The following is a 14,788-nucleotide window of genomic DNA, read 5'->3' as shown; positions in this document are numbered from 1 at the left end:
GGCCCTAAGGTCTAAAGCTGAAGTTGAAGAGCTCCCTGCAGCCTGAGCCCTCTCTCCCTCCCTGTTTGAAGAACATCTCTTATCCATCTTTGCCTCCTCAGCTCCCTGCTTTCCCTGGGGAGCTGGAGATGGCAAGAAAACAAGAGAGAAGGGGCAAAGAATAACACTGGAGTCTCTAGGGTCAGAGTTATCGAATGAGCTGTTCCTGCTGGTCCCCTGCATGTAATTAAGACTTGCAAATCCATGTTGCTGAGGTGTTGGTGGCAGTGTAATAAATCCCAGGCACCTTGGGGGCACCCAGCATCCCCAAATGGCCACTCTTGTCATTTAGCCAATCTCCATAGGGTGAGTTTGGGCAAAGCCAGGCGGGATCCAGTGTTGCTTGTGGGCATAGCTGAACTCATTTATTTACTCACTCAGTCCCCATTCATTCATTCCCCAGATTATATTACTAAGTTCCATTTATAGGCTGAGTATGAGAGAGACAAAATGAACAACCTCTGCCCTCCAGCACAACTGAAACCACACTGTTCAGATGGGACTTGAACCCACAATCTTCTAACTGAAATCCCACAACTTGTCTCAGGACTCATTGAAGTTCAGGTTCCTTATATCTTGGTGCAGAAGGAACTCAGCGAGACGCAAAGTGATAGGCTAGAAGTAGATTTATTAATACCCCTTGTAAAGAGGTTACGGGAAAATGGGGCATGAGAGGATGGTCATGTCCCAGGTCTTGGGGCAAGTTCCTGGGATGGGCAGCCAAATGAAGGTTCTTAGCTTTGTGCAGGAAAGAATTCAAGAGCGAGCCATAGTAAAGTAAAAGCAGGTTTACTGAGAGAGATACACATTCCATAGATAGAATGCAGTTAGTCTCAAAAGGCGAAAGCACCCTGAAATATGGGGTGGTTAGTTTTTATGGGCTGGGTAGTTTCATAGGCTAATGAATGGAAGGATTAGTCCAACTATTTTGGGGAAGGGGTGGGGATTTCCAGGAATTGGGCCACTGCCCACTTTTTGGCCTTTTATGGTCCACCTCAGAACTGTCATGGCGCCTGTGGGCGTGTCATTTAGCATATGCTAATGTGTTACAGTGAGCGTATAATGAGGCTTGAGGTCCACTGGAAGTCAAATCATCCACCATCTTGGGTCTAGTAGGTTCTAACCAGTTTTTGTTGTATCCTCGATGGCTGTGTCATTCTTTTAAAGGCTGTGCCCTGCCCCCTTCCTTCCTGTCTCACAACCAGAACAGTTAATTCTCTTCAAGTGGCAAGTGCTGAAGTGCAGAAGGAACAAAATTTGACTGCAATGCTAAGGAGGAGTCCTTACTTCAGCCCCTGAGGCTTCCTGGAGAAGGTGGCACTTGAGTTGACTTTTTTTTATCTTTTCAGAATGACAGAATTATTCATGCTCATCGTGACAAATTCAAACAAGGCAGAATATGTAAAAGAGACAAATGAAAATCTTCTTGTTCCTTGCTCTCAATCCCATCTCCTGAGGTAACTTATTGGTGTGGCACTTATCCTTTCCAAGGTCTTTCTGTACAGTATTTGTGTATATATATCCCAGATGTTAAGCTTATGGAACTGAACTCAGGTCCGCTCGCCCGATGCATAGCAAGAGCCAACCTATTGGGCTTCCCTGGTGGCGCAGTGGTTGAGAGTCCACCTGCCGATGCAGGGGACACGGGTTCGTGCCCCGGTCCAGGAAGATCCCACATGCCGCAGAGCGGCTGGGCCCGTGCATCCGGAGCCTGTGCTCCACAATGGGAGAGGCCACGACAGTGAGAGGCCCACGTAACGCAAAAAAAAAAAAAAAAAAAAAAAAAAAGAGCCAACGTATTGACACTGGGTTGTGGTGACGGAAAGTACACATTTATTGCAGGTGCCAAGCAAGAGAGTGGGGAGTGGGAGACAAGCCTCAGATCCACTCCAATGTGGTCTTTGAGGTAGTGTTTTTTTTTTTTTTTTTTTTTAAGGGGAAGAAAACAGAGACTGGGGTTAATCATCGTCTTGTGACATTTCTGTGACATTTCTCAGTTGTAGTTTCAGGAGTCAGGATGTCTCTGGTGTACAATTCTCTGACCATGGCTTGGGGGCATGTTAGCTCATTTTGCCCTGGAGAAACAACCTGAATTGTTTGCTTTTTAAAAACAGTTTTATTGAGATATGTCACGTACCATATATTTTACCCATTTAAAGTGTACAATTCAGTGTTTCTAGTGTATTCCCAGAGTTTGGCAACCTTAATCTAGATCATCACAATTTAAATTTAGAACATTTTCATCCCTCCTAAAAGAAACCCACACCCCTTAGCAGTAACTCCTCATTTTCCCTCACCCTTCCTCAGCCCCTGGCAACCCCTAATTTTCTTTCTGTTTTTATAGATTTGCCTATCTTGGACATTTCATATAAATGGAATCATATATGGGGGAGGAAAAATAAGTTTCCCTCTACCCTTCTAGGTTCTTGGCTGAGACACCTCCTGTAATAAAAAACAGATTAACAGGAGAAAAACAAAAGTTTAATAACATGGATACCTCCTGTATACGTGGGAGAGACCCAGAAAAATTGAGAAACTCCCCCAAATGGGCCAAGCTACCACCTTAAGTAACATCTCCAGCTAAAGACAAAAGAAGATATTGATGGGGAAAGGGGGGAGTCAGTTATGGAGGTTACTAGCAAAAACACAGTAAACAAGAGTAAGGTTGTTATGCAGATGTTAGTCGTTCCCTTCTCTGATGATAAGAGTTTCTAGGGATTTAGAGTCATCCCCCTGTTCCTGGTACAGCAAGGGAGACACTCTTACAAATGGAGATTCTCCTTATACATGTTAAATGTCTCTTACGAAAGGGTAACTTTACTGTTTTCAGAGCTTTCCCTGTGTCTGTTGTTTCTTAAAAATAATCAGCCTGAAATAATCCTTATGCCAAAGAGGCATATTTGGGGATTCTATATTCTGCTCCCCTTCACACACAAAATTTGTCCTTTTGTGTCTGGCTTCACTTAGCATACTATTTTTAAGGTTCATCTGTGTTGAAGCATGATCAGTACTTCATTCATTTTTATGGTTGAATAACATTCCATTATATGGATAGACAACAATTTACTTATCTATTTATCAGTTGATGAACATTTGGGTTTTTTTCTGCTTTTGGGATACTATGAATAATACTGCTATGAACACTTGTGTACAAGTTTATGTGCAGACATATGTTTTCAATTCTCCTGGCAGTTCATATATATATGAAAATTGTTTTTCAAAGTGGTTCCACCATTTTACAGTCCCACTAGAAATGTATGAAAGTTCCAGTTTCTCTACATCCTTGTCAACACTTACTGTCTGTCTTTTTGATTAAGCCATTCTAATGGATATGAAGATATGCAGTATAGTATGCTTTTTTCCATTTACTAATGATCATGGATGTGTTTCCAGGTCAATAGGTAGAGATCTACTTTGTTTTTAATGGCATAAAAATATTCTATAGGATAGATACATCCTAATGATTTTATCCATTGCCTTGCTGAGTTAGTCAGAATTTTTTCCAAGTTACAAAAACAATCCAACCCAAACTGGCATAAACAAAGAAAAAAAACTCACATAACTGCAAAGTCTAGACCACTTCAGACTTCAGGTGTGGCTTGATCCAGGTGACAAATGAAGTCACCAGAATCCACTTTCTTTACCACCATACTTTGTGTGGACTTCATTCACAGGTAAGCTGCCCTCATCGTGGTAAGGTGGCTGCTTCCCTGCAAAGTTAAAATCCTGCTGAAAATAGTTTCCCGGTTGCTTCTGCAGAAGTCCTGAGATTCACTCTGATTGGCTTGGCTGCAGCCACATGCCCATCCCTAAGCCAGTTGCCAGCCAGTGTTTTGAAGTGTTGTGAAGCACAGCATTTTTATTGATCAGCTCTAGGTCATGATGCTCTATGCTTGGAGCTGGAAGTAAAGCCCTACCCAGATCATGTGGTCTTAGTAAGGAAGGAGTAGACCTCTTTTTTTTTTTAAGATTTTTTTTTGATGTGGACCATTTAATTAATTAGTTAATTAATTTTGGCTGTGTTGGTTCCTCGTTGCCGCACACGGGCTATCTCTAGTTGCGGCGCGCGGGCTTCTCATTGTGGTGGCTTCTCTTGTTGCGGAGCACGGACTCTAGGCGTGTGGGCTTCAGTAGTTATGTCACGCAGGCTCAGTAGTTGTGGCGCACGGGCTTAGTTGCTCCGCGGCAATGTGGTATCTTCCCAGACCAAGGCTTAAACCCATGTCCCCTGCATTGGCAGGTGGATTCTTTTTTTTTTAATTAATTAATTTATTTTTGCTGTGTTGGGTCTTCGTTTCTGTGCGAGGGCTTTCTCTAGTTGTGGCAAGTGGGGGCCACTCTTCATCGCGGTGCACAGGCCTCTCACTATCGTGGCCTTTCTTGTTGCAGAGCACAGGCTCCAGACTTGCAGGCTCAGTAGTTGTGGCTCACGGGCCTAGTTGCTCTGTGGCATGTGGGATCCTCCCAGACCAGGGCTCAAACCCGTGTCCCTTGCATTAGCAGGCAGATTCTCAACCACTGTGCCACCAGGGAAGCCCCTTTTTTCTTTTTTTAATAAATTTATTTATTGATTGATTTTTGGCTGCATTGGGTCTTCATTGCTGCACGCGGGCTTTCTCTAGTTGCGGCGAGTGGGGGCTACTCTTCGTTGAAGTGCGTGGGCTTCTTATTGCTGTGGCTTCTCTTGTTGCAGAGCATGGGCTTTAGGCATGCGGGCCTCAGTAGTTGCAGCACACGGGCTCAGTAGTTGTGGCTCACGGGCTCTAGAGCGCAGGCTCAGTAGTTGTGGCGCACGGGCTTAGTTGCTCTGCAGCATGTGGGATCTTCCCAGCAGGGCTCGAACCCACGTCCCCTGCATTGACAGGCGGATTCTTAAACCACTGCGCGACCAGGGAAATCCCGGCAGGTGGATTCTTAACCACTGCACCACTGGGGAAGTCCCCGATGTGGACCATCTTTAAAGTCTTTATTGAATTTGTTACAATATTACTTCTGTTTATGTTTTGGTTTTTTGGCCATGAGGCAAGTGGGATCCCAGCTTCCCAACCAGGGATCGGACCTGCACCCCTACGCGTTGGAAGGCAACATCTTAACCACTGGACCGCCAGGGAAGTCCCCAGGAAGGAGTAGATCTCTAAGTGAAAATTGAGGGCAACTGCTAGAAGGGGGATGGATGCTGAGGGGAGCACATTGCAAATATGTATTACACTTACTGAGTTTTCACTCGCCTTCCAGGACACCACATTCTCCTGGTTTTCCTTCTCTCTCCCTGGCTGCTGCTTCTCAGTCTTCTTTGCTGATTCCTCCACCTTTAAATAATATTAGTATTCCAGGACTTGGTATTTCCTTGGAACTCTTCTTTTCTCCATCTAAATTTGACTTTAAGTGTCATCTCAGTGTATATGACTTCCAAATTTATTGTCTTCAGCCTGGTGGTTCCCCTGATTACTAGACTTGCATGGCCAAAAACCTATGCAACCTCTCCTCTAGGATGTCTCATAAGAACCTCAAACTTAACAAGTTCAAAATCAAACTCAGTCTCCAAACAAAACCATGCTCCTTCCATAGTCTTCCCAATGCCATTAAACGGCAACTCCATCCTTTCTCTTGTACAGGTCCCAAACCTGGCGTCATCCTGGATTCCTCTCCTGTTCTCATATCCCACATCCGATCTATCAACCAGTCCTGTCTGCTCCACATTTAAACCATTTCCAGAACTGAGCACTTCTTATACCTCCACTGCTGTCACCTGGGGCCAACCCACTGCCAGTCATCTCTTGCCCTCCATCAGCTTGTTCTCAGTACAGTAGCCAGAGTGATTCTATTAAAGCCCAAGTCAGCTTGTCATTTCTGTTTACATGCCATTGGCTAAAGCAAGTCCATGGTTGGGCCCAGCACCCAAGGGGCAGGGAAACCTTCTTCAGTGGAGGTCAGGGAAGGGAGGGAGCAAATATTTGCTGAATAATCATTTATTCTACCCTAGGGGCATTTGAAATTTCAAGATATGTTTATTGAATTCTGCTATGGGTCTAGGTATTGTAAGGAAAGATGAGGAATAAATCCTGTAGCTTGGTCTCTGATCTCAGAACAAAACAACCAGTGTTTATTGAGTTCTATCCTGTAGAGGCAGGCATGATTAATACACATAGAATGATCAAAGAAGGGATGAAGTATTAAATTGAACATGATCACAAGCCAGCTTACGTGACATAGAGAGAAAATGCTGGTCTTGGTTAGTAAAGGAGTCCATTGTGGAGGCTGGAATGATGAGAAATTCTTCCAGGCCACTTAGGTACTTGACCTGGGCTAGAGAGAGAACAGGAGTAGTATTTGGTCTTGTGGGGTAGAGAAGGCATTCAGGGCAAGGAGACCAGCATGAGTGAGGATGTGGATGGGGGAAGGAGGAGGGTTTGGGGGCTCTTGTGGGAAACTGGTAGGGCTGGTGCAGGAGGAAAAGAAATTTCAGGGTTCAGAAGAGTTGTTCTGGGCATGAATCTCAGTTAACCATTAATTAGTTAACTGAGATTGATTCCTTTATTGAGCAGCCATTTTTTAATATTACTATTTTTAGTATATACTATATATCTATATTATAATATAATTATATTTAATAAGCAATTATGTTATATATAATATACATATAATTATATGTAATATATTTTATATATTATGTATTGCACATATTATTATGGTTTTTAAAAAATAAATTTATTTGTTTATTTTTGGCTGCATTGGGTCTTCGTTGCTGCGCATGGGCTTTCTCTAGCTGCGACGAGCGCGGGCTGCTCTTTGTTGCAGTGCGTGGGCTTCTCATTGTGGTGCCTTCTGGTTGCAGAGCACGGGCTCTAGGCGCATGGGCTTCAGTAGCTGTAGCATGTGGTCTCAGTAGTTGTGGCTCACAGGCTCTAGAGTGCAGGCTCAGTAGTTGTGGTGCACGGGCTTAGTTTCACCGCGGCATGTGGGATCTTCCCGGACCAGGGCTCGAACCTGTGTCCCCTGCATTGGCAGGTGGATTCTTAACCACTGCACCACCAGGGAAGCCCAGATCATTACTTGCTTTTCCTAAGAAATTAACCTGTTTTCTATGTTGGGTTTAATTTTACCACAACAAGGAAAAGCTCACTTCCCCGAACTTAATCTCTCCCTTTTGAACAATTAGCTACTGGTGATTGCTTTTTTTTTTTTAAACCAGCTTTGCTTGTTTCCCTGTATTGTGATACAGTAGGAGAATGCCTTTTGTACTTGACTTTTAATTGGGTCAATAGTAATAATAAAAATCCCAATAATGATAATAAATATTATTTATAAGCACTTAAGTATCAGGCACTGTACTAATCTCTCTCTCTCTCTCCCTCCCTCTCTCTCTCCCTCCCTCTCTCTCTCTCTCCCTCTCTCTCTCTCTCTCTCTCTCTCTCTCTCTCTCTCTCTCTATATATATATATATATATGTCACAAAATCTTTGGCTCATTTCAACAACCCTATAAAGTACATATCATGACTATCTGCCATATTACAGTTGAGCAAACTGAGGCTCAAAGATGTATTGTAGTTTGCCCAAGGTCACACAGCTAGGAAGAAGTAGAGAAAGATTCAGACTTAGGTCCATCTGATGATCTTTTACCATTCCCTTAGGTGTGATGTCAGTATGCTTTATTTTTTGCCCTCATAGGGTAGTGGACACTCCTGTCCATCTGTTCATCTATCCAATCATTTCATGAATATTTACTGAGTCCCATATGTGTTAGGCAGAGTGCTAGTGATACTGTGGTGCTTTGCCCAAATTTCATCTCCTCCCTAATGCTCACAATGATTTATTCCCATTTTAGGATTCTCTGAGGTGGGTATTCTTGTTCAAGTGATTATTGAAGGAGAGTTCTCAAAAGAAGGGGAGTGAGAAAAACCGGAGAGGGCAGGAAAAATCTAAGCAGGGCCATGGTCTCGAGTGGAGATGACTTCAGCCTGATCCTGCAGGAAACTCTGGAGCATATATTGCACCATGGAGTTGGTGCCATATTGAGACAAGGGGACCAACCTTCTGTACTACAGTGCCAGTCAGTTACTGATTTTGGGCTGCCTACAGGGGGGTTAAGGTAGCCTCCTAGGCAAGGTGGCTCCCATTTGGAGGACAATTCTTTAGAGAAGGGTGCATCTTTGAGCCCTTAGCAGCCAACACTCACAGGAGCTGGGGGATGGGTGCACCCACCTGGTAAAGAGGTTCTGGGCAGGGCACCATCAGCATCCACTACCCTTCCTCTCTCTGTTTCCTGTTGTGCAGGTCAATTGGGCATGCAACTACTGTATAAATAATTGTTGGGGACTGCCCTTGTGGCACAGTGGTTAAGAATCCGCCTGCCAGCGCAGGGGACACGGGTTTGAGCCCTGGTCTGGGAAGATTCCACATGCCGTGGAGCAGCTAAGCCTGTGCGCCACAGCTACTGAGCCTGCCCTCTAGAGCCTGCGAGCCGCAACTACTGAGCCCGTGTGACAGAACTACTGAAACCCGCGTACCTAGAGCCCGTGCACTGCAACAAGAGAAGCCACCACAGCGAGAAGCCCACACACTGGAACAAAGAGTAGCCCCCGCTCACTGCAACTAGAGAAAGCCCGTGCGCAGCAACAAAGACCCAATGCAGCCAAAAATAAACAAATAAATAAATAAATAGATTTATAAAAAACAAAAAAACAAAAAACAATTTTTGGTGGCTCCTTCTGGGCCAGGCACTATTCTAGGCACTGGAGATTTTGGGGTGGGACAGATATAGTCCTTGCCGTCATTATTTCTCAGTCCGGGAGGGGGTGGAGGAGATAGATATTCAGCAGGTGATTATAATATAGTGGGTTCAGTTCCTGAGTGGGAAGTGATGGCTATGCTGACATCTGACTAGCCTGATGAAGTGGCGGGGTGAGCAGGTATGAGGTGGGGGGTGGTGGATATTCGGGTGGAGGAAACGGGGTGATATGGGGGCTGCATCATTCCCAGCCTGCCTCTGTCTGTAGAGTTTTTACAGGTGTTTAGTGGGTAACTCAGATGACTGCTGCCCCTTGTCCTCTGGCTTCCGCCTCTGCTCATGTTGTTTCTGTTTTAACCTGTGGCAGCCTGGACACAAAACTCCACACCTCTTTGGGGAACAGGGAAGCCCCAAAGTCACAGAAAAGCATTGAGCACTGTGGGCTTTGCTGAAGATTTCGCAGTGAGATGGAGGTGGGGCTTGCATCATGCAAAACAGTACTGACAACTCAAAAAAAAGATCGCCATTGGACATTTCTGTTCTCCTCAGAACGAGGTGATGCCCTCCTTGGGACTTGTTGCCACTGAGTTCCTCTTTTTTCAGTGGGTTGGGGAGTTCAGGCTTTTGACTCCTCCAACTCTTTCTTTCTTGAAGATTTATTTATTATTTATTTATTTAATTTATTTTTGGCTGTGTTGGGTCTTAGTTGTGGCATGTGGGATCTTCTTTGAGGCATGTGAGATCTTTCGTTGTGGCACGTGGGCTCTGTAGTTTGTGGCACGTGGGCTCTAGTTGAGGCGCACCAGCTCAGTAGTTGTGGTGCGTGGGCTTAATTGCTCTGCGGCATGTGAGATCTTAGTTCCCTGACCAGGGATTGAATCCGTGTCCCCTGCATTGTAAGGCGGATTCTTTACCAGTGGATCGCCAGGGAAGTCCCTCCAACTCCTTCTTAAAACCTCAAATCTGGGCTTCCCTCAGGTCCAAAGCTTGTTTCAGGCAGGTGGCCCTTGGCAAGTTGTTTGAGATCTATTGGCTTCTCCCTCGAGACTCACATTGCATGTGCTTCTCTGATCTCTGATTTTCTGCCTGTGAGATGGCATTCAAGTTCCAAGTCAAAACAGGAAGTAAGCATGATTTGCCCAAAGCACATGCTTCTCAGAGTAGCAGTGATGCTCATGTTTAAGGCCAATTAAAAAAATAAACGGTTTGAGTGGATGGCATCCATGTTGTTTTCTTTGTGATTCATATGATGAATTGGTTGAGTATCTCCCTATGTGTACTATGTACTCCCCTGGTATATGAGATGATTTCTGATGGTATGTGAGATGATTTGGGGCTCCATGTTACATAACCTCATGACTCATATAGAGAAAAGTGTGTTATCTTTCCAAAACGCTTTCAGTCCTCTGGTAATGGACAAAATATCAGTCGGGTGCTCTTGGCTCCCAACACTGGCTCTAATCCCTCTCTTTAGCAAACAAACAGAAGGCCTCAGACTCAGAGTTGAGGCAGGTAACAATGCTTGACTAGAAATTAATATCATGTTTTTTCCATTGTTTTTATATTTTTTCCTCCTTGTCATTTGGTATTTGTTTTCCACTTGTGGTGGTGCTATATACAATCTTTCTTTACGGTGGAGGGAGGTGATGGTGGAAATCCTTCCTTAAGATAATTTTATTTGAGTATATGAATTGATTTAAGAAAAAATAGTATACAATAGACTAGATCAGGGGTCAGCAAACTTTTTCTATAAAGGGCCATAGTTACTCTAGCCAGACCTCTTTCCATATTACATTAGCTTTTCCATTTTCCTTTCTATTCAACCACTTCTTGTCACCATATCACACAACCATGATCAATAGCAAGATGGTGATGAAGTGGGCCTGAAGGCAGTTTTTAATTATCCTTCCAGGGGTCCACCTGGTTCTTTTACAGCCTTTGGATTCTTGGCATCTCATGATATAGATAGTAAGTACCTGCTAACCGGCACCATAATAATCCCTGATGGGTGTTGTTGGTGTTGGCTTATTGGCAACAAGTGTGCTTCTTGAATCCATGCACGTCTTATCCCCGTGGCCAGATCCACACATGCTGATTAATAACCATCCAAATTAATTAGATCCTATATAACAAAAGAGATGAAGGCTTCTGTCTCTAATCAATCCCTAATCTAGTATTTGCCAAAATGTGTTCCACAGAACACTGATTTCTACAGGGATCTTTTTAAAAAATTTATTTTTATGCATTTATTTTATTTTTTCCTCTCATCTTTTTAAAAATTGAAGTACAGTTGATGAACAGTACATGTTACAGGTGTACAGTATAGTGGTTCATAATGTTTAAAAGTTACACTCCAATTATAGTTATTATAAAATATTGGCTATATTCCCTGTGTTGTACAATATATCCTTGTAGCTTATTTTATACCTAATAGTTTGTACTTCTTAGTCCCCTACCCCTATACTGCCCCTTCCCCCTTCCCTCTACCCACTGGTAACCACTAGTTTGTTCTCTATATCTGTGAGTCTGCTTCTTTTTTGTTATGTTCACTAGTTTTTGTATTTTTTAGATTCCACATGTAAGTGATATCATACAGTATTTGTTTTTCTCTGTCTGACTTATTTTCACTTGGCATAATGCCCTCCAAGTCCATCCATATTGCTGCAGATGGCAAAAATTTCCTTCTTTTTTATGGCTGAGTAGTATTCCATTGTGTGTGTGCGCGTGTGTGTGTGTGTGTGTGTGTGTGTGTGTGTAGCTCACTTCTTCTTTATCCATTCATCTGTTGATGGGCACTTAGGTTGCTTCCATATCTTGGTAATTGCAAATAATGCTGCTGTGAACATTGTGGTGCATGTATCTTTCCGAATTAGTGGTTTTTTGGGTGTTTTTTTTTTTTTTGTTGTTGTTGTTGTTTTTTTTTTTTTTTTTTTTTTGGGGTTCGCAGGCCTCTCACTGTTGTGGCCTCTCCTTTTGTGGAGCACAGGCTCCGGACGCGCAGGCTCAGCAGCCATGGCTCACGGGCCTAGCCACTCCGCGGCATGTGGGAATCTTCCCAGACTGGGGCACGAACCTGTGTCCCCTGCATCGGCAGGCAGACTCTCAACCACTGCGCCACCAGGGAAGCCCTTTTGGGTGTTTTTTTGAATATATACCCAGTAGTGGAATTGCTGGGTCATATGGTAGTTCGATTTTTAGTTTTTTGAGAAACCTCTGTACTGTTTCCCACAGTGGCTGCACCAATTTACATTCCTACCAGCAGTGTATGAGTGTTCTTTTTCCTCCACATCCTCACTAATATTTGTTATTTGTGTTCTTTTTGATGGTAGCCATTCTGACAGGGGTGAGGTGATATCTCATTGTGGTTTTGGTTTGCATTTCCCTGATGATTAGTGATGTTAAGCATCTTTTCATGTGTCTGTTGGCCATCTACATTTCCTCTTTGGAAAAATGTCTATTCAGTTCTTCTGCCCTTTTTAAAAATCAGCTTGTTTGTTTTTTTGATGTTGAGTTGTATGGGCTGTTTATATATGTTGGATATTAAATCCCTTATGGGTCATATTATTTGCAAATATCTTCTCCCATTCAGTAGGTTGTCTTTGCATTTTGTCAACGGTTTCCTTTGCTGTGCAAAAGCTTTTAAGTTTAATTTGGTCCCATTTGTTTATTTTTGCTTTTATTTCCTTTGCTTTAGGAGATATATCCAAAAAATATTAGATATTTTTATTTTAAAATATTTATGTCAAAGAGTGTTCTGCCTATGTTTTCCTCTAGGAGTTTTATGGTATCTGGTCTTACATTTAAGTCTTTAATCCATTTTGAGTTTATTTTTGTATATGGTGTTAGAGAATGTTCTAATTTCATTGATTTACATGTAGCTGTCCAGTTTTCCCAGCACCACTTGTTGAAGAGACTTTACAGGGATCTTGATAGTTGATAACCCCAAAAGGATTTCACAGTCAAAAAAAGCTTGGAAAACACTGGGTTAAGCAGGGTTGTTTACTGCAGGATTTCTCAGAACCTTTAATACATTAATGGTGCTGTGAGGCTCCAAGAGGGGGTTAGCAAATTAGGTGGGGAATTGCCCCACCTAATTTTACCCCCAGGACTCTTATTTTTAACACCACATCTCACAGGACCGGTGTTTTGGGGAATGGGTATCTGGAAATGCTCTCTGAATCATCTATTCAAGTATCCCAGAGAGAGAATGCCACATATTGCCATAGTGCCCTATGTTGAGATGAGGAGATGTGAGATGTTAGAGAAAGTGCCACCTGTCATCAGTGGATCAAGGAGGAGAATATGGGTGAGGTTGGCAGCCTTTTCTGTTAAATGCAGGAAAGCTCCTCTTGATGGGTGCCACCCTCCCTAAGCACTGGCATATTGTTAGTTTTAAGGAGACCAGATGGTAAGTGATCACAGCCTTTAGGGAACGAGACTGATCTAGTTTAACCATCCTGCCCTACTCCCACCCCCACCCTTATTTAATAGCTGTGTGTCTATGGGCAATTGCTTTAACCTCTCTGAGCCTATGTTAAGAAACTGATCCCAAGGCAAGAATTTCTCTGCAAGTGGTGTATTTGGGAGGTGCCAGAAGAGTATGGGAGTGGTACCAGGAAGGGAAGGTGGCCAGTATGGGGGCAGCATTAAGTTGGTCTCCAGAGTGGAGCAGGGGAGTGGTAAGTAAAAGTCTGCCTCCTTGGTGGGGGTGGGACTGATGCCCTGGCACTTCCTGCTCTGCTTGCTGGCCAGAGAGGCTTCTGTGGTTCTGTCAAAGATGCCGATGTTGGCAGCTGGAAATGGCTGGAGGACACAGAAGGGCTAAGGCCCGAGGAGCAGCTCCCGTCCCATAACCAGATCTGCACACATTGTGCTGACACTGTACTGCAAGATTAGGTGAGGATGGGACCCGGAAGCACTCAGCATGGTGCCTGGTGACAGTGATAACATCTACCGGTTGCTAAGTACTGACTGTTGTGCCAGGCACACGATTGAGTCCTCACAACAGCTCAAGCAGCTCTGGGCAATTATCTCCATTTTACATTTGAGGAAATGGAATCTCAGAGAGGTTCAGTAATGCATCAGGGGTCACACAGCTGGGGAATAGTGGAGCAGGGGCTCAAAGTCAGGCTCTGGCTAAAGGCTGTGACCTTAACCACTGCACCACACACAGCCTCATTACACATGAGACAGATGCTCATTATTGTCTTTCTCTTCATTTCCCTTTTCTCTTTCCACCTTCTTCCCTCCTCTCCCTCCTTCTTCTCCCTCCCTGTCTTCCCTCCCTCTTCTCATGATAGTTATGCTGGGACACTCAATGCCCGATACATATTTTTTGAATTGAATGGCATCCCAGTTTGGAGCAATAGATGCTTAGCTCACTAAATTTTGATTGAATCAGCTGTCAGAGAAATCTGAGTGCATGCAAGTTCTGCTGGAGGTAGGGGATTCTGGCCACAGAATTTAATACCGTTTGCAAATCTCACTAACTTCCTGAAATTCTCTAAGGGGTGGGGAGTGGAGGAGCATGAAGAATGATGAACATGACAAGTGGGAATCCTTTAGTCTCCAGTGTCTCCTTCTCAGTGCTCTAGATTTTCTCTCCTTTTCTTTGCCAGTTTCTCCCTCTCATCTTTAGCATCCTCCCTCCCCCCAGCTTCCCAGCATAGATGGTGGAAAAAATAACTGCAGTATAAATGCAGTAATTCTTAATGGGGCATTTATGTGTCTGGGGCATGGAAAGTGGCTGGATCACATTGAACAGTCAAACACTGAGAAACTTGGTTAAGAAAGAGGTCTCGGTACAGTTGAATTAGAGCATGTTTCTGTTTTCTGTATGTTTAGAATTGTTTGACTATAAATCTACTAATCAGACATGATAAATGTCTGGTTGCAGCCATGGGCTAGCATTTGCATCAGAGAAAGCAAATTTTGAAAAGGTCATCATTTAATTTTTTGCCTTTTGCAGCCAGCCTGCATCTCAGTTCTATTAAATTCAAAGCTACACAGTAAATTTACT

The 14,788-nt window shown here is 43.6% G+C and overlaps 1 protein-coding gene across 6 annotated transcripts in view; it reads left to right on the top strand.

Annotated features, from left to right (window-relative positions):
• Window positions 1–14,788, top strand: part of RPH3A (rabphilin 3A) — a 285,353-nt gene that overhangs the window by 51,281 nt on the left and 219,284 nt on the right. For 2 of the 6 annotated variants that reach the window (XM_073790166.1, XM_073790160.1), the window contains exon 1: window positions 1,390–1,496. The exons of the other annotated variants lie outside the window; for them this stretch is intronic. The gene's annotated coding sequence lies outside the window, so the exon portion shown is untranslated. Of the gene's footprint in view, window positions 1–1,389; window positions 1,497–14,788 lie in introns of those variants that run through there. 6 annotated transcript variants of the gene reach the window in all.

The sequence above is a fragment of the Tursiops truncatus genome, chromosome 13, assembly GCF_011762595.2.
Source record: "Tursiops truncatus isolate mTurTru1 chromosome 13, mTurTru1.mat.Y, whole genome shotgun sequence".
NCBI lineage: Eukaryota > Metazoa > Chordata > Mammalia > Artiodactyla > Delphinidae > Tursiops > Tursiops truncatus.
Note: the sequence above shows the minus strand (reverse complement) of the source record. Positions and strands in the feature narration are given on the sequence as shown.